Below are 25497 nucleotides of genomic sequence, written 5' to 3'. Positions count from 1 at the left end.
CCAATGGGGATCGCCCATCCCTGCAGACGACAAGAACTCCCCAGGGAAGGTATGCATAAAAGCAAATAATTAACTTGCTGACTTAGTTAGGTCATTTGTATGGTACCATAATTATACAAATGCAATGAAACCAAGAGAAATATAAAATAAAAACATGTTACCTGCAATAGAAACAGAAACATCACACCAACACATATACAGAGAAATGGTTTCTGGATACTAAATGAGGAGCTGAGTACTATGAGTAACTGTGAACTACAAAATCAGATCGGGTTCGGAATACGCCTAGTCATTATGGACGGGTGGGGTGGGCGATTTTGATTTCTGGGCCAATGTTGAACTGGCAGAAGACATTTAGATGCATAATGTCCAATTTGACGGCAACGGAAACATGCCACACTAGCACGGCGATAGGGACTAGATTGGGAATCCTGGTTTCCAGCTTTAAGGCCTCTGCGATTGTCAGCATACCTGAATTGGGGGTTATGTTTTTCATAATCTGGCAAATCAGGGTAAACACGAGGGCAAGTAGTAGGTGAACTGGAACTAAGGATAACAGGATACCTAGTGCCATGAGGAGAGGAAAGCAAATATAGGGTGGACGGGGTGCTAGAACTAGAAGGTGTGGAGGGGCTGATCTTAGAGGACATCTTAGCCTTCAAATCAGCAATCTGCAACATTGTGAGATTCCTGTGCAAAACCTGGTCCCGGCGGACCTCTCTTTGCCTATTCTCAATTAGTTGCCTACAATAGTGAAGGATATGTTCCCGAACCTGTGGCCATTCCATGTGTTGTAAACCTATCGTCTTATCTAGGTTCTTCCTGACCTTAGAGGGTAAGGTCTGTTTAAGTAAGTAATAGAATACAGGGAGAGCATTGTCTGAGTCAAATCTTTCCTCAATCTCATCATGAAACAACTGCTGCATCCTAATTAGGTAAGCTTCAATCAGTTCTGACCCCACCTCCCATCGTTGTGAAGTGATGACGGAGAAATCTTTCTGGGCAGGGAAGGAAGTACGTATCTCTTGAAACAATTTTTCTTTAATCACTGTCAAGGGGGCACTATCATACTGATTCTCAGTCACAAGTTCAGCATAGCCTGCTTGTGTGAACAAATCAGTGATGCTAGCATGGGCGGTCCTGCCCAATATGGCCTTCATATTTCCTACTGAAAGAGCTGTCTCTAGAGTGGCCTGTTGTAGTTTTAGTAGCCACTTGTTCCCTCCTTTAGTAATATTCGGGAGTCGCAGAACAAGGCCATTCAGCTCAGTTGCAGACAGGGGAGTAGTAATATACTCTGTATGAGGAAGACCAGCTGACATTCTATTCAGCAGGGGGAAAAGATTTGCAGCTCGGGAAAAGTTTAGCACCCTCTCCCCAGGAGGGGGTGGTGTGAGGGTGATCATATTGATTAAAATATCCAATGGTGGAATTTCAGCAATGATCTAGAACGTAGGTAGATAACTGTGGGCTAGAGCAAATATACATGAAACCCAGGCCTAGAACCAGTGGTTTGAAGCCATAAGTTAAGGACGGGACAAAATAAGTATCAGTGATAGTTGTATAGTTGTATAATAGTGAAAATAAATTATATAATAATTTTTTTTCAGAGCCGCTATAGAACCCGATTTTGAACACAGTCCTAGGACCAAGGTTTCAGAGAATACAGTAGAATTATGAAAAGAGCTAGGGGCGGTACGCCAATAGTTTACAAGAGCATGCGATACTCACGTGTCTTCTATTATACTCAAATTCTGTGTAGGAGGTCTAAAATATAAATGATCAGTCGGCATAAAGATCTACATACTAGTCGACATACAGAGGAGAGGTATAGAGAATTCATATTAAGATAAAGGTAAAGATAAGAATATACGCTAGTGTGTATGCAACTATGTATAAATACTGCCTTCCAGGGTAAGCCTCTGGTCAAGAGCCAAATAAGCGCCTCATCAACCACTCTAGTCAAGAGCCCACTAAACGCTTCATCAACCACCAGGAGCCAAAATACACGCATCCCCGGTGCCAGGAGCCACAATACACGCTCACTGGTAGAGCCCTAAATCAGGGAGTGCACCCATCAAGGGATTCAAGTACCCGTGAAAAAGGTACAGTGAATCCGGAAGGCAGTAACCCAATGAGTTTTCACGTGCTAGGAGCCTTAAACGCATCAAAAACGCATCAACTGTGACAAGAACCCTAAACGCTTCAACCAGCTCCCACTGGGTTTTCAATTAATCAAACTATAAATTTACGACCTCTGATTAGACTAGCTAGTAGGAAACGGTACAGAGGCGTCCCTCAGGAGTACCGGTGCTACAGGTTCTAGCCTAATTGGTAAAGAGGCAAGTGTTATAGACTGGGGGGCCGGGCACACCCTGAAAACTGGGTGGTATTAATGGCCCAATCCCTAACAATTTAGGTACCGTCATCCATCCAAGGGACAAAAATTTTGCCCCGTAGAGGGGTGTAAGCCCTTCCCCTTACCTTTCGCCGGGCATCGGTACGTAAGCCAATGATTCTAGCGTAACACAAATAGGAATGAGAGTAAGGGTATAGTATGTATCAGGGAAGAGTCCCTAAAATATACTTCAGAAAAGGAAAAGAGGGGTGGGTGTGGATCATTAAAAGGAGTTTAGCCTGTAACAGGAAAAAAACTTTTGGGCACCTTATAGGCGGCGGCCGATCCAGAAGACTTTAAGGATCCAGCCACGAAATAAAAATAAAGTGTACATATTATATGGTAAAAACTGGGCCTACCTAATTTGTAATGTAAGGCAGAAAACAAACTGTGAAGTTATGTTGGGAGCTGTGTATGGAAACAAAATATAGACATTAAACAAGACATGAAACTACTACATACTATAATAAGAGGAACAGGGGAGAACCATATATGTAACTGGAACACCGATTTCAACAAAAGGCAAGAAAATGTATATTAACAAAGACATTATAACATGTGTAGTCCGGAGCTATACCCCTAGAATAAATGGAATAAAGGCAAATACATATTAAATGCTTTTGGGGCGGGTATCGGATAGGTTGGAAGTAGCATCTAAACAGGAAAATATAAGAGAAGCATATATTATAATAAATTCTCAAACAGGATGCCAGAATCATGGTGCAAATATGACAGGTTAATTACCCATAAATATGACAAATTAATACCCATACACTCCGAAAAGGAACATAGTAAATAAAATAAACCCTAATGCGATGGCAGGAAGCTTTTGTGGTTAAACAGGTGAAAGGGGAAAAAAAACAAATTAAAACATGTGATTCTTACACCAAGAACTTCCAATGATACGGCATAAAACATACATACTAATCAGTGACTGAAATGATATGTCTAAATGATGACAAACAGAACAGCTGCAGCATTAGAAGGAAAGAGAAGGTGGGTTGGGTTATAAAGAACCAACAGGAAATAACTGAAGAAGTGAAGCAACGCTGTATTCTCATGGTACGCAGCCATCATCTTCTCAACCGGAAAGGTAAAACATATTTTATATGCATCTCTGTTAAGGTAAAAGCAAAGAAATGCTGCTATATAGTACCTAATACTTCTACTATCATATAAGTTATACAAGGGGTTATCTAGCTCTTAATGAAACAATACACCATTGTAATTTCATATCTAAGTTCATAATGCTGTCGAGTAAAAACAGAAAACTTGTTATAAAGACTTACACAATTTAAAAGTGATTGTTATTCTCAGGACGTGGAAATTATTCATTAAGAAACATTATAACATAACTCATTACTGCAAGTGTTTAAAATAAGCCAGTCCAGGCTGTATGCACTCGGAGGACGAAAACCACAATGCAAGCGAGGAAGCGCAGTATTTCCTGCAGATAACGTCATAATATAGTCAGGCTCACCGATGATTAAAAAGTATTAAAAAGCATCCTGAAAAAAACTAACACGATAGTAGGGTGCTGGGGCGGTAACTTATATTTCTTTCATTAAAACAGAGCACAAGAAACCAGAACTATATGAGTATCGGAAATGCAAAGTATATGAGAATCTTATCTAGAGAGTGAATAAGATCCCCCACATATCTAGCGCAGTATAACACAAACAGTAAAATGTCCATATATAGTACAAGCAATAGAAGCTGATGGGCGGGGACAGCATAACCCCTAGCTTATAACGGGAGCAAGATATAATCTATATAGCGTCTAAACAGCAAACTGTAAAGGTATGTTTCCTAATTATGTCACAATAAATACCCATTTCAAACTACAAATTCAGGAAAACCTCAGCAATTATATATGAAATTATACACCGCTTGGGAGAAAGAAACATCGGCTGGCATTGTCAACAACAGGAAACCTTAATATAAAAGTGAATTCAGAACCGATTACACAAGCTAGAAATGACCAAAAGCAAATTTCAAATAGGAAAATAAATGACAAACCTTAAGCATTATTAATTAAAAGTATGAAATTGTCCCAAAACAAATTGTAAATTGAAAAGGTGTGATAAAAGCTTCTAGGACAAGTACAAATGCAAAATTACAACTGTAAAAGGAGAAGAGAAAGCATTAATCAGACCGGAAGATGGCCGTATAGTTTGACAGCCAGCCATAAGTTATAGTATAAAGCACTGATAATACATGAAGGAGAAGAGCATGCTTCTGAAGTCCAGATAGCTTGGAGAATAAATCACAGAGCCGGGGCACAGGAGAATGCTGTATAATTGACAAGAAACCTTTTGCAAGGAGAAAGTATAGGAGACGGGGTCTATGCAGCTAAAGCGGCTACGGGGAAACCACGCACTTATAAATTGAGAAGGCAAAGATACAACAGAAATTATCTGTGGTTTCCTGTAGTTTCCGGTGGTTAGAGAATTATTCAAAGTCAGATCAAGACTAGCAATCATTTGGAAAAAACACATAAGTTAATGTTTTGTCCGTTTCCAGCTGTACGGCTGAAATGCTTTTACAGCTCTGAATATGGTTCCTTAATAAGGCTGTGTTATAACAACAGTTTTAGTTAGTAATAAAAACTTGCATGTTCCTGTTTGACAGAAAGGCTGTTTCAAAGCAGGTTAGAAAAGCAAATTAAAACGTGTCATTCTTTCATCAGAAGCCTCAAGTTTACAGTATATAACATATTGAATCAAGCAGTCCAAATACAATGCTTAATGATTACGAACAGAACAGGCTCAGCATTTGAGAGAAGGGGGGGGGGGTGAAAAGTTACCGTTCTATCCATAGGCAGAAAACACATTTCTGTGCCGTTTCAGCATGGCTAGTACAGGAAGTCAGCACAGTCTGAGGAAACATTGTGGTTAAGAGACTGTTTCTGGAAAGTACAGCTTTTACTGTAGGGAGTTTGAGAAGAACCAGAACATATTTCATAGGAAAAGGAAAATAAAAACCAGGAGGGAAGTGTGCTTCCTGTGCTTAATTTGAGTGTACTGCTTACTGCAAGCATTGGACATTACGGCTACTGAAAATAGAACTATACAGCACATAAAAACTGTAAGTTTAATTTTTCATATTAAAACTTTCTGCTGTTATAATTAATCAGGATAGGATTTTATCAGATCAAACGTATTGCAGTTCTTAGGAACTATTGTGTAAGGAACCAGGGAGTTAATGTTTGAGAAAGTATGACAATTCTAACTACGTTGCTATTGTACTAGCTCAGATAGACCGCCGTAATCATTATGTGTTCATATGAAAGCTGAGACTGTCAATTCTACACTTAATACGACAGCTCCTTTAAGGCAAAAATTTTTAATGTCTTCTACTGTGTCTTTAAAATAACGGCAATCTAAATTTCATTACTACCAGCATATCGCTTGATTCTGTTAAGTAAGGGTTAATTTTTAGTTTCCGGACTAAGGCTTCCTAGACGATTACAACTGAATGTATGTGCTAAGAAGTATTTTGTTTTGGCATCCTCTTGAGCCTCCCTCTGTTATAGAGGCAGAACAATCAAACTTAGCACAATTTAAAACCCATTTTTAGAAGGAAAATGCTTTAAAAGAACAGACACTATAGCATTATAGAATTCTGTACCTTATTCAAAGGGTTAGAAAGCAAAGGTCTAGGGATGAACGGAAACTGTGACATAATCCTAAAGATATAAGCGAGGAAGTAGAGAGAAAGAGAGGCATTTGAGACAGCCGCATTTCTCTTAAGAGAGGTCTGGCCACCATCAAAATCTAAAAAGGAATTCATTACACAGTTGCAACTTATACAGGAGCAATTAAAAAGGACAAGCCCATAGGATAGCGCAAACAGTACAGCAAGGGGGGGGGGGGGCACAGAAATATGGGATAGCAGCCAAGCACACAAAACAGATCACAAATTGTGTAAATTCAGGTGACACAGAAACACAGGAATATACAAGGAGAAAAGTATAATAAAAGTGTGGAATTAGAAAAGGTGTCTTATCTAACAGCATTGACCCAGAAGGGGGGGGGGGGGTCACATGAAGACCACAACGGAGCTTCAACACCCGATTTAAACAAACAGCAGCCGTTGGGACGCACTCGCGTGGCCCAGCCGGTATGCGTCAATCACTCAGCAACCGTGCAGTTACACACACCATGCAAATCAAAAAGGGATAGCAAATAGAAGAACAGTATAGGGACCAGTAATAATTAATAGACCATATCACAAAAGGGACAGAGCAACAGAAAAATATGACAGAAGAGAGAGTGGGCATCCGTTCTGGGACGCAACTTAGAAGCTGCGGTTAGAAGAGCAAACCACAGGAAAGAGTGAGACATAGAAAGAGAAAGCAGAATGCTTTAAAGATAGAGAAAAAGTGACAGATCAATTAGAGACATGAGACACCAGAGAAAAACTTCTGGATCGCGGTTAGCCTACTATCAACAGAATATCACAGAACAAAAATCTGTCTCTGAGTTTAAACGAAACCGGGCAACAGAATAGATTGCCGAATAAAACATCTTAATTCTGAAAGTCTCAGAAACAGTTTTTAGGAAGCAAAAATAAACCCTGGAAGTACAACTAAGGTGGTTACGGGGAACAGAGACAGAATACAGACCGGGACTTCTGAAGTGGGGATTTATAATATCATGAAAGTTTCAGACGGGAGTTTCCAATGCAGACGGGCATAGAAAAAAGTGTGGTTTATCAAGCCTAAAGCTGTATAACAGGAAGGAAGGGGGGGGGGTTCTGTGGGCTGTCAGTTTTGAAGAGTAGTTTAGAAAACACACAGAATGATTTTAGGATTTCAGGGAACTGCAGTGAATAGGAGCGCAGACAAAAGTAGGAACACAGGTAGGGATGGAGGGAAACATGACAGGGATCAACTTCAACATACACCGAATAGCCTAAAAGAACAATCGTTAGACAGACTCACAAAAGGACAAGAACAGAAAAACAAATGTGCCAGCTCAGGGCAGAAGGAGAAAGCGATAAGAGAACAGAGGAAGAAGGCAGAAAAAACAGAGGAGTACCAGAGGAAGGGGTTAGAAAAGGAGCGGACTGAATACCAGTTCCCAGTACCCCTCAAATGGGCACTTTTCACCAGGGTATATACCAGTCCAGTGAAATTAAAGCAGAAGAATAGGGTTAGTAGACATTCATAAGATACATAACGGTAACTACACAAAATAGGCAAGTGAAAGCAGAAGTGAAAAGGTGGGGGCTGTCAAGTTTGAGTGATCGGTTTTGAAGAGTGGTTATAAGAACAGAGAAAGCAGAATGATTTTAAGGAAAAGATACTGTATAGACAGGCTTCAGTCTAAATGCGCAGTGTTACCCAGAAACACACCTAGCCTAGAGTGGCTCAATCACAGAAAAGGGTGAAATCAGAGAGTGAGGAAGCAGAAAGGTTTGATGAGGGACAGAAGAAAGTGACGAGGAAAATCTAGAGCACCGTGACGGGCACAGGGGGGGGAAAGAAAGAAGGGACAGCGGGACAGCTAAGAGAGCTCTTAGAACATCTGACAGACACAGGTAAAGGCACAGGTAGAGGCAGAAAAACTTAGAGTGAAGGAGAAGAGGGAAAAAGACGGGGAAGGGGAGTAAGACTAACAGAAGAATAAAGAAGATCCATAGGGAGTCAAAAACAAAGAACTGAATACATAGTAAGAACAAAAGAACGAGGATTCAAAAAGGAGGAATAAAGACAAAGCGTAGGGTGGGAAGAAGAAATAAAACGCCAAACCTCAAAGGATCGTTAAGCGAGAATGCTAGCATTTGAGACCGATCCAAAGAATTTGAACGTGAAAGAAACAGGTAACACACCCCGAATCGCAGTCGCCTGGATTCAGTGTTATGCACCAATCACACACCAAATACACTCTTGCGCACATCACGCAAATCAAAAGATGGGCGGGATAGAAAGAAAGAAAAGAGGGTGAGAAAGAACAGAACAGAATATTGAAGGACAGAAAGGAAGGTTTGAACGCAAATATTTATCCCCACTGCGTTCAAAAATTAGGGAAAGAAGGACAGTATTGGGGGGCTAAATAGTAGTAAGAAATAGTCCTTTTACAAAGCTGCGTCTAAAGGGGGCCCACACTGGCATTGGCACGAGTTTTAGACGTGCGCCAAAGCCCCCTTTTACCACAGCGGGTAAACGGCAGGTTTCCCTTTTCTTAAAGAAATTGTCATGCGGTAAGTGAACCACTTGCTGCGTGGCCATTTCAAGGGGAGTACTTACCACCACCCGTTGAGGTGGCAGTAAGGGCTCCTGTGCTAACCTGGTGGTAACTGGGCAGCGAGTGGCACTGCCCAATTACTACTGGGTACATACCGGCACTACAATATTTTTGCAATGCCAGAAATGGCACACACAGGGAGAGGGAACTACCGCTGGGCTCCTGCACTAGCCCGATGGTACTTCCCTTTTAGCGAGCGGTAAGCCCACATTGGATTTACTGCTGCTTCGTAAAGGGCCCCTAAGTAAATCTTGAAAACGTTCTTGGACAATCCTGTCTATAGAGATACTACTTGGATACTACTTCATGCATTCCTCAAACAGGTTCATTTTCCTACAGAATTCCAACCTGACCTAACTCTCTTGGTGTTTCTTTGCCCTAAAGCTAGAGGATATAGAATCTTCTTGCCAATGTTGATACTGTGCCTTGGGGTCTTCATGCCACTCTGTGTCACTTTCAGGTGTTTTTTCGAAAGAGAAGGGCGCCCATCTTCCGACACAAATCGGGAGATGGGCGCCCTTCTCATAAGGTCGCCCAAATCGGCATAATCGAAAGCCAATTTTGGGCACCCTCAACTGCTTTCCGTCACGGGGATGACCAAAGTTCACGGGGGCGTGTCGGCAGTCTAGCGAAGGCGGGACTGGGGCATGCTTAGGAGATGGGCGTCCTCGGCCGATAATGGAAAAAAGAAGGGCGTCCTTGACGAACACTTGGGGCGACTTTACTTGGTCCATTTTTTTTCATGACCAAGCATCAAAAAGGTGCCTGAACTGACCAGATGACCACCGGAGGGAATCAGGGATCACCTCCCCTTACTCCCCCAGTGGTCACTACCCCCCTCCCACCCTCAAAAAATATCTTTAAAAATACTTTTTTGCCAGCCTCAAATGCCATACTCAGGTCCATCGCAGCAGTATGCAGGTGCCTTGAGCAGTAGTAGTGGGTGCAGTGTACTTCAGGCAGGCGGACCCAGGCCCATCCCCCCCCTACCTGTTACATTTGTGGTGGTAAATGTGAGCCCTCCAAAACCCACCAGAAACCCACTGTACCCACATGTAGGTGCCCCCTTTCATCCCTAAGGGCTATGGTAGTGGTGTACAGTTGTGGGGTGTGGGGGGCTCAGCAACCAAGGTAAGGGAGCTATGCACCTGGGACCTTTTTCTGAAGTCCACTGCAGTGCCCCCTAGGGTGCCCGGTTGGTGTCCTGGCATGTGAAGGGGACCAGTGCACTACGAATGCTGGCTCATCCCACGACCAAATGGCTTAGAATTGGTTGTTTTTGAGATGGGTGTCCTCGGTTTCCATTATTGCCGAAAACCGGGGACGACCATCTCAAAAATGACCTAAGGATGACCATCTCTAAGGTCGACCTAAATTTCATGATTTGGGTGTCCCCGACCGTATTTTTGAAACGAAAGATACCCATCTTGTTTCAATAATATGGGTTACCCCGCCCCTTTATGGGGCCGTCCTGCGAGGACGCCCTCATGAAAACTTGGGCACCCCGTTCGATTATGCCCCTCTTTGTCCCTTCGAGGGCGGCTGGGAATCTTTATGTTACTGGGCATAAATGAAGACAATGCAGTCTACTAGCCATTTGGAAAGCGTGTGTTTGCTGACAGCAGCCCCTTTCTGTTAGAGTCAAAAGAAACAAAAAAGCTGGTTGGACTTTCCATGAGCATTAATTCACTCCAGACAGAAGGCCAAAGATCTCTTGCAATCCAAAGTGTGCAGTAGTATTTCACCTTTGTGAGTATGAGGTCTGGGAAAAAATATTGACAGGACTGTTGACTAGTTAAGATGAAATTCTAATACTGCCTTGGAAAGGAACTTATGATGGGTGCACAGAACCACTCTGTTGTTGAAAAACTTAGTCCCACCAGCCTCCCCTAGTGATTTTCCATTGTGGGTTGCATATGCAGATAATATTCAGCTAGTCACAGACACTCAGTGTAACAGACTTAGGGAGACATAGAGGCACATTTCAGTTCTCTCCAAAAATACGTGGAAGTGACCACGCATAGACTTAAGCAATCATTTTAGAAGAGCAGGTCTGCATGTTTTGGTCTCATCTAAAATTGACATAGCTCTGTCTCCAATACATGTATAAAATAACAAATTTGGGAGAAACACATGTATGGGTCACAAAATAGTGAAACAATACACTTGAAAAGATGAAAACGCATGGAAACTGAGGGAAAATTAAGAAATGTGTATTCCCGCTCTACCTGGTAGGTGCACATGTAAATTGAAATCCCATGTAAAATGGAGGGGGGGGGGGGATGTCTGTATAGTGCCAGCAGGGTGGGAAAAGCAGGACACAGGATTCTCACATGTGATATGTGATGTCCCCAATGGAGCCACGGTGAGGACGTTGTCCAGCGTTCTGTATCTTCTAGAAGCTTTTGGCAGACCCCCCTGTGCATGTGTGAGCCGCCTGCCTAAGTCATGTGGGACCCACAGTTTCACTTACTCCGCAGAGCTGAGAAAATGTGTCTTCTTTCACTGGAGCAAGTTATTTTTATCTGTGAGAGAATTTGCAGTTCTGCATCTCAGTTTTTTTTTTTTTAATAATCATATTTATTGTTTTCGAAACACAGTGCTTACAAACAACTTCTCATGCTACAACCATGTATGTTAACACTTCATATTCAACTTTCCCAGATTTTCTCCCTTCCCCTCCCACCCTTCCCACCCTTCCCCTGCCTTCCCCCCCCCCAGTTCAAGCATTTAAAATTTTGCTCCTAGCAACTGGTGTCAGGGTGTCCCAGTAGGGGGACCAAATTTTGCAGAACAGGTCTCCTGCCTCTGATGCCAGATCCGTAATGCTATGCCGTTCCAAAGCACACATTTGTATCATCAACGATCTCCAACAACTGACTGTGGGTTGCTCCTCTGTCAGCCACACTTGTAGGACTGTTTTCTTCCCCATCAGGGTTGCCCTCTGGAGGAACGCCCTTATGCCAGTCGGCGCTTGACCCTGAACAGTAAATACATGGGAAAGTTGTTTAGGAGAGTGGTGCCATCGAATTCCCCACATGTCCGATACATGCTCCGCCAAGTTTTTCCAAAAACCATGTATCTTTGGACAGGACCAGAACATGTGGCCCAGGTGTGCATTTATGCGGGCACATTTTGGGCAGGAGTCAGTGTCTCTCAGCGTGGCTCTGTACGCTCTATGCGGTGATATGTACAATCGAAAAATAAATTTATATTGAGTTTCCCACCAGCACACATTCTCAGTTAATTTATAGATCCGCTTAATGCACATTTCCAATTGCTCCTGTGTGAGTTGTACTCCAAGTTTTGATTTCCACTGTTGTAACACCACAGAATAATTTGCTAGTTTAGTATGTTCTCTCAAATGCGCATGGAAATATTTCAGCGGGACTCTAGCCTGCGCGTCCAAGCCCAGTAGTTCATTGTATTTCTCCCATGTTTCCATTGTCAAAGTTTCTCTAGGCAAGGTCCGCACATAGTACTGTAACTGTAAGTATGCAAACAAGTCTGCCTCATGTAGTTTATACTCTCTACAAAGTTCCGCAAATGGTTTTATTATTCCTTGTTCATTCACCACATGGTACACATATCTCACTCCCTTTGTTGCCCAAATCTGAAAGGCCCGTGAAGTACTACCCACTGGAAATTGGGGATTCCCCCTAATGGGTAGCATAGGGGAACTTACTTGGTTAAGCCTGCAAAATTTACAGAGCCTTTTCCAGGCATGTCTCAGAGGTTGAAATATCGGGGTTACAGGACCTAACTTCTGTGCCTGTCCCCCGGGAGCCTGTAACCAGCTTGCAAAATGTTGTTCCTGGAACCAGTGTAGTTCAGATAGTGTAAGAGAAAAATATTCTGTGTTTCGGAACCAGTCGGAGAGATGTCGAATCCCACCAGCTACTGACAGCAGGCGCAAATCCAACACTCCCAGACCTCCTTTCTCCCGGGGCAACATTGCATTATGCATTGTCATCCGGGCCCTCTTCCCCTGCCATAAAATTTTTGCTAGTTTTCCCCTCAGCCACCTCTCGTCCCTTCCTCTAAGATACATGGGCATCATTTGGAAGGTGTAGACCCAAATTGGAAACAAGATCATGTTATATAAGGCCACGCGTCCCATCAAGGATATAGGAAGCGCCTGCCACCTGCCCAAAGCACTCTCCACCTTTCTTTTTAAGGGTTCCATATTTAATGCATATATGCGGGTTAAATCGAGTGGAATTTTCACCCCCAGGTACGTCATTGCCTCCTGCGCCCATTGCATTGGGAAGGGTCCCTCCCATGTCTCTTTTATCTCTGGTTCTGAGGGTAGGTCTAGTGACTTGCTAGTGTTCAGTGTAAACCCAGAGTGAAACCCAAACTCTTCAATTACTTTGATCAGTCGCCCTAGTGACTCTTGGGGCCTTGTCAACGTCAAAAACAGATCGTCCGCGAAGGCCAACACTTTCACCGTTTGGCTCGGGAGTGTAACCCCCTGTATCTCGGGGTCCTGTTCAATCGTACGGAGAAGCGGTTCTAGGTACAGGAGAAACAACAGAGGGGAGAGGGGACAACCCTGCCTAGTACCGGCCTGTATCTCCAATGGATCAGATCGCTTCCCATTTACTAGCAATCTAGCTGTGGGTGTCACATACAAAGCCTTCACGGCTTCTAAATACCAGCCCGATACACCCACATGTTCCAGTACCCGAAATAAGTAGCTCCATCTCACTTTGTCGAAAGCCTTTTCAGCATCAAGGCTTGCCAGTAAAAGACGAGTATCTGTTGCACGGCATTGGGCAATAGTTAACAAGACCTTCCGTACGTTAAGCACGGAATGTCGCCCCCTTACAAATCCTACCTGATATTGTCCTATCAAAGTAGTCAAGTGAGGTGCCAGCCTGTTTGCCAGTACCCGGGCTAAAATCTTGAGGTCTACATTGATGAGAGATATGGGTCTGTAAGAACCTACACGATCCTCTGGCTTCCCTGGTTTGGGTATTAGCGTAATCCAGGCCTCGTTCTCTCCCCTTGTAAAACTCCCTCTCTGTACCACCACCTCATAATATTCTAATAATGGCACCCCAAAATCAGCTGGCAGGAGCTTGTAGTACTCTGCTGAGTAGCCGTCCGGCCCCGGCGCCGAGCCCTGTGGCAATGACTTAAGCACCTGTTGTATCTCCTGCATCTGTATAGGTCTCGAGAGCCCCTCGCAGACGCCGGGCGGCAGCGAGGGCATCCCCGCGTCATCTATGTAATCTTGTACCGGGGTTTCTTCTTCCTCTCCCCCCCCTTGCATAAAGCCTGGTAAAGAATGCGTGAAACTCCTCCACTATACCCTCTGGGGTCCTTATCCTGGTTCCCGAAGAAGAGATCACTTGTGCCAACATCTTCCCCGTTTTATTCCCAAATCGTCTAAATCTCATCCCCCTCACCCACAGCCTTTTCTTTGTCTGGTCATGTATAAGGGAGTTGAGGGCCACTGATGTTGCCACCATGGCGTCCCTATGCTCCTTCGATGGGGTCTTCAGATATTTCTTTTTCGCCTGTCTCAACTCCTTCTCTAATTCTCTTCCCCCTGGCGCTCATGTATGCTATAATGCTCCCCCTAAGGACCACTTTCGATGCCTCCCAAAACACTATTGGGGATTCACAGGATTCTGCATTGGTATCCACATAGGCCATCCACTGCTCTTTAATGTACTTCCCAAAGTTCTCATCTTTATACAAAAAGGACGGGAATCTCCATAACCTGTCCCACTTCCCGGGGCCAGCAAAATCTACATCCACCCAAATTATCGAATGATCGGATACCTCCAGGGGGCCTATTTCTGCTGCTGTTATGCGTGGGAACAATGAATGGGCCACTAATATGTAATCTAGTCGGGACCAGGTTAAGTGGACCTTAGATTGATGAGTATAATCGTTTGTGAGGGGATGGGTCAGCTGCCACGGGTCCACTAAGGTTAAAGCCGTGCACATAGAATCTAGCACCCCCTCCCTCTCTACCGATCGCCTCGTTCCCGATCGATCGGCTTGCTGATCCATGACTTTGTTAAAATCTCCCACCCAAATCCATGGCGCATCAGTGTACTTTAGTCCCAGTGCTATTAGTTCTTGGAAAAAGGGGGACGCTTGAGAGTTAGGCCCATATATCGTGCACAAATAAAACATCTGCCCCTGTATATTTATTTTCAGTAATAATACCCTTCCCTTTTTATCTGAGTGAATCAATTCTGTGTGGCATGGGAGCCCTTTCCTGATGAGGACCGCTACCCCGCTTCTTTTCCCTCCTGATGAGGAGTAATAACAATCTCCCACCCACTGTTGTTTCAGTTTTTCGTGTTCAATATCAGTTAGCTTAATTTCTTGGATGCATGCGATGTCTGCTTTGTGATGTTTAAGCTGGGCCAATATTTTAGACCTTTTGATGGGGGATGTGATGCCAGAGACATTCCAGGAAACAATTCTGATTAACTGGTTAGCATGTGGCATCACCATTCTCTATTGCATATTTGTATAGAATCCATTCTGATCGGTTCCCCCAGGAGCCCAGCCCCACTCCCAGGAGACAGCGACCCACGCTTCCTTTCTGGTCATCTCCCATGATCTCAACGGTCCTACCCGCCACCAGGACACCCCTACTATATTGCTTGAACTTTCCCCCATCCCCTCCCCCCTTTTATCCCCTCCTCTAATGCCAACTATGTGTGCCGCCATAAAGCGTCACCTGGGTCACTCGTGTGCTGGGATCCCCCCTCCTCTCCCAGTCAAATCCTATTTACAGCAATCTAATCCATATCTTACCCACAAAATCAGTCATTCAGCACTCACTCTCTACTTCTCAATGTCCAACAGTCCGCACTTTTTCTCAGAAGTGATCCAACCTTCTCAGCTCATCTTGTCTTCCCTCATGTGGGTGGTGTCTGGTCACTTAATTCTTTGTTCAGGAAGTCTATTGCCAGCTTTTCTGATGAGAAGACAGTCCATTTCCCATGCATTTGTATTTTTAAAACTGCTGGGTAGGACAGAGCAAAACGAATCTTCTTTTCTGCTAGTGTTGAACATATAGGGTGGAATCTCCTTCTTTTCTCCTGTATCCCTGCTGAATAATCTGGAAAAATCAGGATTGCATTTCCTTCAAATTTCAGGGTGTCTCTTTTTAATTTGTATCCATGCATGATCTTCTCTTTGTGTATGAAGTTGTGTATTTTAATTATCACAACTCGTGGCTTCTTGCCTTCTTGGAATCTCCCGAGCCTGTGTTCCCTTTCGATTCAGAGGCCCCCTCTGCTGTCTGAGAGTGCAAAATCCTTTTGAAGCCAATTTTCCAGCATGGGCCCCAGCATTTTGTCAGACACAGACTCAGGTATGCCTACCAGCCTCAAATTGGAGCGGCGGGCCCTATTTTCTAAGTCCTCCAGTTTCTCAGCCTGCACATTGATCTTTGCTTCCAGCTCTTCTATCTTTGGCGCGTTTGTGGCCCACGTGTCTTCCAAGTCGGACATTCGTTGCTCTAGGTCTTGCGTGCGCTTCGAGATCTCCGCGATGTTGGCATCCATTTTGTTCAACTGGATTGCCAGGAATTCGAATCGGGGCTCTAAGGCTAGCTCGATCACTTTTGAAATCTGTGCGAGCTGCCGCTCCGAAAACTCGGCATGCGTTCCCGGCTCCCCGTCCGCCATCTTGGATACCGCGAGCACAGGCGGCGATTTTCCTTTCTCGGTCCGAACACTTCTTTTTGTAGATCCCGCTGGCATGGAGACTAAGAACTGGTCCATACACCTTCCCGCTTCGACTCACCAGGTCAGAGGCTGCCGGAATTTTATTTAGTTGCTGTTTTCAGGCAAAACAAGGAGCGGGGATCCCGGAGCTCAGCTGCTATGCTGCTGGCGCTCTCAGTGCATCACGTGACCTCCTGCATCTCAATTTTTATAGTGAGTAGTGTGGGACTTTATTTTTTTTTCCTCATTTTTGTTCCCTCTTTTGTTTTTGTCTTACTTTTCTACACTTTCTCATTTCTTTATTTTTTGCTGCTCACAGCTGCTTGAGGCCTGAGCTCCCAGTTGAGTCTTTAAAAAAACAAACAAACAAACCTTTTTTCCACAATTGAGCCATTTGATTTCGCTGCAGCTATTTTTCCTGTGATATCCTAGAAACCTGGCAGTGGGTTTAAGCAGTACACAGACTGTGCTAGGATCATGTCTGTGACTGACCCACCTGACATGTGCCTGAAATGTCTGGACCCTGATCATAAGCTCTCTAATTGTTCTCTTTGTGCTTAAATGCAGAGAACCCAAAAAAGTAGAGAGGCCGAGCATGAGAGACTTTTTGGCACTCTGAAGTCCAATCCATCGACATCAGCATCAAAGGCACTGGTCCTCATGGTTTCTGGATCTGCACCGAACACTGGAGATGCATCAACATCAAGAAGGTCTCTCCCTGCCTTGATGTTGGGCCCAGTAGCACCCATTCAGGCCTGACACCAAGGGCCCATGTGGCTTCCGCTTCATCTTTGATGGCACTGAAGGACTCCAATGCATTAGTCCTTCTCTAAGCACAGTGCCAGGAGCTCTGGGGCATCGGCATCACTGGTACCCAAAAAGCATTGGTGGTGGAGGATGGCTCCCCCTCCACAGAAGTGGTGCCAAAGTGCCGGTCTTCCCAAAGCCAGGACCCCACCTCTGATTCGGTTCTGACATCTTCGTGGACTGTCTCCACACCAGCACTGACCCCACCTTTACCGATGTCTGCCCTCAAGGAGGGGCTCCAGGTCATGTTACAAGAGGAGCTATGGCAGATCCTGGATTGGCATGATGTTGAGGCATTGAGGATTCTGGCACCAACTATGGTGCTACTCCAGTCCATCTTGAAGATCCATGCCCTGCTTGTTGGAGATTCATCAATGCTGGTGCCTCACTGGGCATTGGAGCTGGCACTGACTGATGTGTGCTCCTTTCTAGCCCATTGGGGGAAGAAGTGACTCCGGAGTCCAAGAGAGGACCCACAGCTCAGTGTTCTCATCCAGACCTTGACCATCCATCCAGTAGACCAAGGCAGGCACAGACACTGACTTCCTGTGAAGAATATTTTCCTGATCTAATTCAGACTGCTTCTGGGGATTTGAGGTTGAGCCAGAGGATTTCCCAGAGGAGAGATCCCTTAGCCTACCTTTAGACCCTTCACCACAGGAATGGAGGAAGTCTCCCCCAGAGGAACTCTCCTTTGTAGGATTTTTGAGGGAAATGGTAGAGGCAATTCCATTTAAGCAGGAGGTCAAGGACGAGCCCATGGCCGAGATATTGGATGGCCTTGATTATGACTCCCCTCCTAAGGAAGCTGTGACACTGATCATTCAAAACATCCTAAAAAATGCGCAGATGAAGAATTAGGAGACCTTTCTTATGCAGAGTGCTCCTAAGAAGGTAGACTCCATGTATAGAGTCCAGAAGGTGCCCAGATTTGTGAAGCCACAGCTTCTGCACCATTCCATGGTGATAGAATCCACTCTTAAAACAGCCAGAAGCTCAAGGACTCATGTCTTGGCTCCTCCAGGCAAGGATACTCACACTCTGGAGTCTTTTGGCAGAAAGGTTTTTCATGGCTCAATTCTCATTTCCTGCATCCAGTCCTACCCGCTCTGCATGAGCATTTACTTGAAGATCTTGGTGAGTAGTGTGCTCAAGCTTGCGGACACTCTCCCATCAGAGCAGGCCACACACCTTTGCCAGATAGCTGTTAAGCAGAATGAGGTATGCAGAAAACACCTGGCTTGGGCCATTTTGATACCTTTGTGATGTTCAGCCTTTCCACTATAAGTATCAGCATGCGTAGACTTTCATGGCTGTGTGTCTCAAACCTTGAACCATCAGTTTAGGAAAAGTTGACAATTGTCCCTTACCGAGGCAATAATCTCTTTGGGGATAAGGTGGCAGAGGTAGCAGACTTCATAAACAAGAGAACTGATACCATCAAGTCCCTGTCTTGGCCAACTCCTTCTGTGGCCTCCACTTCTTGGAGGTTTTCGGGCAGGAGTTGGGTCCCTATTACTCTCAAAGGCATAGGTTTACTCCTTCCCATCCTCAGCAACAGGCCCAGCCTCCATGCTTCCGTCCTCAGCAGCAGTGAACTAAGAAAACACAGCCAGCTTCCCAGTCTAAGCAAGGGATGAGACTGGCTCCAGCAGAGCAGTCGAAGTAAAGGTATCTATCCCAGATGACCTACCGGTAGGAGGGAAAGTAAATTTTTTACAAAAAGGTGGCCCCTTGTAATCTCTGATCAGTGGGTTCTGCAAATAGTCCTTATGGGTGGCACACTGAACTAGCATCAACCTCCTCTAAATTGCCCACTGAGAGCATCAAATTATAGCTCTCAACACCAGGAAGTGTTTACAGAGAAACTCTCCTCCCTTTTAAAGGCCCACGCAGTCAAACACATTCCACCAGGGGAAGAAGGAAAAAGATTCTATTACAAATACTTCCTTATGCCCATGAAAATGGGGGGGATTTCATCCAATCCTAGTCTTAAGGGTCCTGAAAAAATATCTGGTCAAAGAAAAGTTCAGGATGATTTCCTTGGGCACCCTTCTTCCCGTGATTCAGAAAAGTGATTGTCTATTCTCTCTGGGCTTAAAAGATGCTTATACTCACATCTAGATATGTCCCAATCACAGGAACTATTTCAGACTTTGAGTGGGCAAACACCACTACCGTATTGTATCCTGTCTTGTGGCCTCACGTCCACTCCCAGAATGTTCACAAAATGCCTAGTCATAGTTGCAGCTTCGCTGCGCAGACTGGGAGTTCATATGTTTTCCTACCTGGATCATTGGCTGGTCAAAAACACATCAAAGCAAGGTGCTCAAGAATCAATGCAGAGAACTATTGAAGTGCTGGAGCTACTAGAGTTCGTAATCAACTACTCCGAGTTCCATCTGTTCCCAGTACTGCAATTGAAACCAACTATCCCAAGTCCCATCTGCTCCCATTACAGCAATTGGAGGACATTGGAGTCCTGCTAGACATTGTTCAAGCTTGAGCCTACTTGCCTCAGGTGTGGACAGATGCTCTCATTGTTGGCATCGCCACTCAGGTTCAGCACAGCCAGCAGGTCACTTCTTGACAAATATTGAGGTTGTTGGGCCACATGGTTTCCATGGTGCATATAACACCCATGGTTCACCTCCATTTATGGGGCACCCAGTGGACCCACTTTTCAGTGGTGTCAAGCCACGGGGAACCTTGCGGGTATCATCTTGGTCACACCAGAGTTGACTCGGTCCATTCTCTTATGGACACATTCCAAATTCCTCCACCCCAGAAGATACTGACCACAGATGTATCCAATTTGGGATGGGGAGTTCATGTAGAGGGACTTCATACCTAGTGTCACTGTTCTGCTCGGGAGACCCAGCTTCACATCTGTCTCCTAGAGCTCTGGGCAATCTAGAATGTTCTAAAGGCTTTCAGGGATTGAATGTTGAACCAAATTGTTCTCATTCAAACAGAAAATCAGGTTTCCATGTACCATATCGACATGTGGGGGGGGGGGGGGGGGGGAGAGTGGTTTGGGATCCCTACCCCTTGTGTCAGGAAGCAGTTGGGATGTAGCAGTTGGCCACCAGTCATGGCATGGTGCTCTGAGTCACATACCTGGTGGGAAAAGACAAGAGACTGGTGGACAGGCTGAGCAGGGTAGTGCAATCACACGAGTGGTCTCTCAATATAGGCATTGCCCATAAGATCTTCTGAGATTGGGGCACCCCCTTAGTGGATCTTTTTGCCATGAATCTCAACAACAATGTCTCTCAGTACTGCTTCGCCCGATAATGGAAAAAAGAAAGCCGGCCCTGACGAGCATTTCGCCGGCTTCATTTGGTCCCTTTTTTCAGGACCAAGCTTCAAAAAGGTGCCCCAACTGGCCAAATGACCACCGGAGGGAATCGGGGATGACCTCCCCTTACTCCCCCAGTGGTCACCAACCCCCTCCCACCCCCCAAAAAATATTTTTTTGCCAGCCTCTATGCCAGCCTCAAATGTCATACCCAGCTCCCTGACAGTAGTATGCAGGTCCCTGGAGCAATATATAGTGGGTGCAGTGCACTTCAGGCAGGTGGACCCAGGTCCATCCCCTCCCTACCTGTTACACTTGTGGTGGTAAATGTTAAGCCCTCCAAAACCCCCAAAACCCACTGTACCCACATGTAGGTGCCCCCCTTCATCCCTAAGGGGTGGTAGTGGTGTACAGTTGTGGGGAGTGGGTTTGGGGGGGATTTGGAGGGGGGCTCAGCACCCAAGGTAAGGGAGCTATGCACCTGGGAGCTATTTTTGAAGTTCACTGCATTGCCCCCTAGGGTGCCCGGTTGGTGTCCTGGCATGTGAGGGGAGCAGTGCACTACAAATGCTGGCCCTTCCCATGACCAAATGCCTTGGATTTGGCCAGGTTTGAGATCGCCGGCATTATTTTCCATTATCGGTGAAAACCAATGCCGGCCATCTCAAACCCGGCCACCTCTGACATTTGGCTGGCCCGAACCGTATTATCGAAACAAAAGATGGCCAGCTATCTTTTTCGATAATATGGTTCGGGACTGCTCTTTGCGGCGCCAGCCAAATAGATGGCCGGTGCCGTTCGATTATGCCCCTCTTTGTCCACAAAATTGTCTACGGTGTAGTCCCAGGATACATGACAGACCTCATAGATCTACCAACTAGAAACAGAATCGGATCATCACGATCATACCTAAACTTACATTACCCAAATTGCAAAGGACTTAAATACAAAACAACTTACGCATCCAGCTTCTCCTATGTAAGTGCAGAACTATGGAATGGACTCCCAAAAGCTGTAAGTGTAATAAACTTCAGAAAATCACTAAAAACCAACCTCTTCAAAAAGGCTTACCCCACTGATCCAATGTAAATCTCCACATCCAGCAACACAGCACAACCAATGATCATACTGGCCAATATACAATCCTCATTCCCTTCGACCTTTACGGTACCTGACACACACCTACCTCATTTGACCACAATACAACCTTGTCTTTGTTATCAACCAACTGGCGAACGCCTTTACGGTATTATGTAAGCCACATTGAGCCTGCAAATAGGTGGGAAAATATGGGGTACAAATGTAACAAATAAATAAATAAATAAAATAAATAAATTAGTAGTATTTGGAGGCATATTTTGTTGGTCTTCTGAAGGTTTAGCAGAAAGGTAATGAACAATAGAAAAAGGAGGTATGTTCTCTTCAGAAATAGCTAGAACTTCCTTCAGGTGCCGTTTCCATATATCTCTAGGAAAGGTTGCAAATACTCGGGGAAAATTCAAAATTTGTCGATTATTACATCTGAAAAAGTTCTCAAGCAACTTATACGTATTTCTTAAACTTGCAATATCCTTAATCATTGTAGGTTGTACATTCTGCATAGTTGACACATCATTTTCAAGTTTTATAACACGATTAGACAAAGTTGTCATTTCAGAAGAATTCTTACCAAGTTTTTTTTTACTAACTGCTTTATTTTATTATTCAAATGCTGTATATGAGAACACAGAGCCTTACCTAAATCAGCAATTAGTTTCCAAATATTATCCAGAGTCACATCAGTCAACTTTTTCAGAAGAAACACTGGCAAGGCTGTCACAGATTCCATCAAATTTGAAGAAACTGCACCCGACTTCTCTATGTCCACTGCCATCCACATATATGTAAGTCAGAGCCATCAAAGATACATCAGGAGGGCCTCTAGCCTCAGGCCTTCCTTCTGTCACCTTCTAGCTGTTCCAAAACCTCTCATGGGATGGTGTTTCCAACACTCTGACCTAGATACTACCAACATCATAGCTAGCAAACTGCTGCTTTGTGGCTGTGGAGGGGGAGCCCTTTCGTCCAAACTAAAAGTGACATCAAGTCCTAGAGAAACCAAGGACTCTCTCCTATCTCTTCCGGCATCTCAAGTGGACATTACTCCAACTGAATCTGTTGAATCCCGGTCCTGCTCAAATTCCAAGCGGTTGCTAAGAAAACAGCAAAAAAAAAAACAACTCTATGGCAATACTTTTTCTTTATATATAAATTTTTGTATTTCTTTGTGAGCCTTTCACCAATTTTGAAAAGTTAAATACAAGCATATTTTCCCTTTGAAACGTGTAAATGTAGGTGGTTTTAGGGTGGATGGTTTTCAAAAAGCCCTTTTACATTGACAAATGGAAATTTTCCCACTTAAATGGCTTTTGGAAATTGCCTTCCCTTTATCCAATTGTATATTTTTATGGGATTATTCAGGGTTCATCATGATTATTGACTTTAATAATCAAAATTGGGGGGGGGGGAAGAGGGGGAATCTTAAAGGACTGAAAGTTCACCTAAGATATCTAATACCCTGCTCCCAAAACTCTTATGATGGGGACTGTGCTGTAGAAGTTACCAGTGATGAGGGTCATAGGAGCTGACTCTGTGGGTGCTATGGGTGCTTGAGCACCCCCAATATTGAGAAAATTCCTTGTATGTGTCAAGGGAACGGTTATTTCCATTGAGCTTAGCACCCCCAATAATTTTGAAAAGTTGGCTCCTATGATTGGAGGTCAACAAATATGTAGCCCTTAGATTCCAATCCTAATACTGCACCTTCACAATTTATCAAAGTAACAGAGTAAGCAGTTCATGCCTTCTACTAATTTCGCTTCTGGAAAGGCGCTTTCTTCTCTATCATCACGACCCTGGCACAGTCTGGTGAAGGAGCCTGTTCTAACTTGAATCCTTTTCTTGGAGTTATTTCATGAACTTTTCATAGGTTTACCAGGATGCAGAGATTAAGACCTGGCCTTAGGAACTACAGAAGGGTGACCAATCTAATGCATCCCAACTTTACAAAGAGACTGTGAATTATTGGGAATGATGCCCCTTCCCTAGTGTCTCCTGTACTAACTGTCAGCTCTGTATTGCATATCATCTTAATTATTTTTTCTGTTTTCTAGGAGACCTGAGCCCATACAGCATCCCAGTAGCCAAAACTACCCGTGTCACTCACAGCCACAAAATCGCGAACATCAAACTTTTCATGAACACCATCAAACTTCTCCAGTACACAGAGCAGAAGTGAGGAACTACTGTGTCCCTTTTTGTCTGTCTATGAATAAGTCATCTTGCTTAAGAGAATGAGATAATTGGACTACAGTAATTTGAAGAATCAGCTAGTAGGTGCTTTGGAACCTTGGTGAGAAAACCCTGTGGGTTGCTCTTTGGATTTGCTTCCTGCTATAGTTTTGGAAATTGTGTTTTTTTTTAAATGCATGCATCAACTTGTACCATGATTTAAATAAAATGTGTTTTGTGCTAGTCATTTAGCCGTTTTTGTCTCAGAGAGGAAGCTTTTTCCATATACAGCAGTGATAATGAGAAGATAGGAGAGCTGTAGAATGAGAATGCTTTCAAGCAGAAGCTTTTAAGCATGTTTGTGCACTGTTCAGACTAGCAAATAAAGTTTCAAGATAAAATATGCTGAAAGCTTGGGTCCTAGCTTTTAGCTGCTCTAAAGACCATGTGCATTTCAGAAAGCAGATGGTGTCTATAATAGGCTTAATAAAGTGGGCAAAAGTAGCCACAAATGTATATTTAGTCCAAGAAAAAGATTTTGGAGTCAGGTGGACAGTACATTAAAATGTTCATTCTAGTGTGCTACAGAGGCCAACAAAAAGCAAACAGAATGTGAGGGATTATTGAAAAAGGAATGGAGGAAAAAAACTGACAATATCATATTGCCTCTTATAGGTTCCTGGTGCAATGGCATCTTGAGCATTGTGTGCATTCTGGTCGCCCCATGTCAAAAAGGATATGGCAGAACCAGAAAAAGTCTTTATTTGATTTCTTATATACTGCTTGCAAGCCCAAAAACTATTGAAGCAGTGTACAGTCAGGTACAGTAGGTATTTTTGTGTCCCTGAAAGGCTCACAATACCTGAGGCAATGGAGGCAGGGGCGTAGCCAGACAACAGATTTTGGGTGGGCCTAGGCAAGAAGTGGGTGGGAACCAAGTGTTCTCTCCCCCCCTAACCACCAAAAATATATCTCAGCTGGCAGGAAAATGCTTCTTTCCACCTTGGCAGTCTGAAGTAGGCATGCGCTGAAAACTGAGCGTGCACAGGTGCCAGTACCATTGAGAGCAGCATTTTCGTTACCATTAGGGGGAAGTCTTCAGCTGGCAGAGCTTGAGATCCCCACCAGCTACCATTAAACGTGTGCTACTGTTGGGTGGGCCTGAGCTCTAAGTGGGTGGGCCCTGGCCCACCCCAGCCCACCTGTGGCTACGCCACTGAATGAAGGGTTAAGTGACTTGCCCAAGATCACAGGGAGCTGTGATGGAATTTGAACTGGGTTCCTCTGGTTCTCATTGTGCTGTTCTGTTAGGCTACTCATTCTCACTGTTCGGAGAAGGGTGACAAAAATGATAAAGGAGATGAAACATATCCCTGATGAAGAAAAACTAAACAGGTTAGGGCTTTTCAGCTTGGAAAAACAGATGACTGTGAGGGGATATGATAGAAATTTATAAAATCATGTGTAGGGTAGATCGGTTAACTAGGGAATGGGTGTTTAACCTTTTCAAACAACAATAAAATAAGACCGGAAATAAATCATAGCAATTTTTCATGCAGCATGTAACTAAACTATAGAATCCATTGCCTGATATGATCAAGGCAACCAGTATAGCAAGACTCAAGAAAGATTTGGACAGGTTCCTGAAGCAAAAATCCATAGAAAGTTATTAGCCAAAGACTTCGGAAACCCATCTCTCATCCCTGGAAATGGACGTTGGTTTGACTCAGTGCAGCTTATCTTACATAGGTTTCATTTACAATTTAT

The 25497-nt window shown here is 44.2% G+C and overlaps 1 protein-coding gene across 2 annotated transcripts in view; it reads left to right on the top strand.

Annotated features, from left to right (window-relative positions):
- The window catches only part of LOC115470569 (SH3 domain-binding glutamic acid-rich-like protein), a 309125-nt gene extending 285152 nt beyond the window's left edge, over nt 1-23973 (top strand). For both annotated transcript variants that reach the window (XM_030203833.1, XM_030203832.1), the window contains exon 8: nt 23613-23973. The gene's annotated coding sequence lies outside the window, so the exon portion shown is untranslated. The remainder of the gene's footprint in view (nt 1-23612) is intronic.
- Nucleotides 23974-25497: the final 1524 nt, after the last annotated feature.

The sequence above is a fragment of the Microcaecilia unicolor genome, chromosome 5, assembly GCF_901765095.1.
Source record: "Microcaecilia unicolor chromosome 5, aMicUni1.1, whole genome shotgun sequence".
NCBI lineage: Eukaryota > Metazoa > Chordata > Amphibia > Gymnophiona > Siphonopidae > Microcaecilia > Microcaecilia unicolor.
The sequence above is the reverse complement of the archived record's forward strand: the minus strand, read 5'-3'. Positions and strand labels throughout refer to the sequence as shown.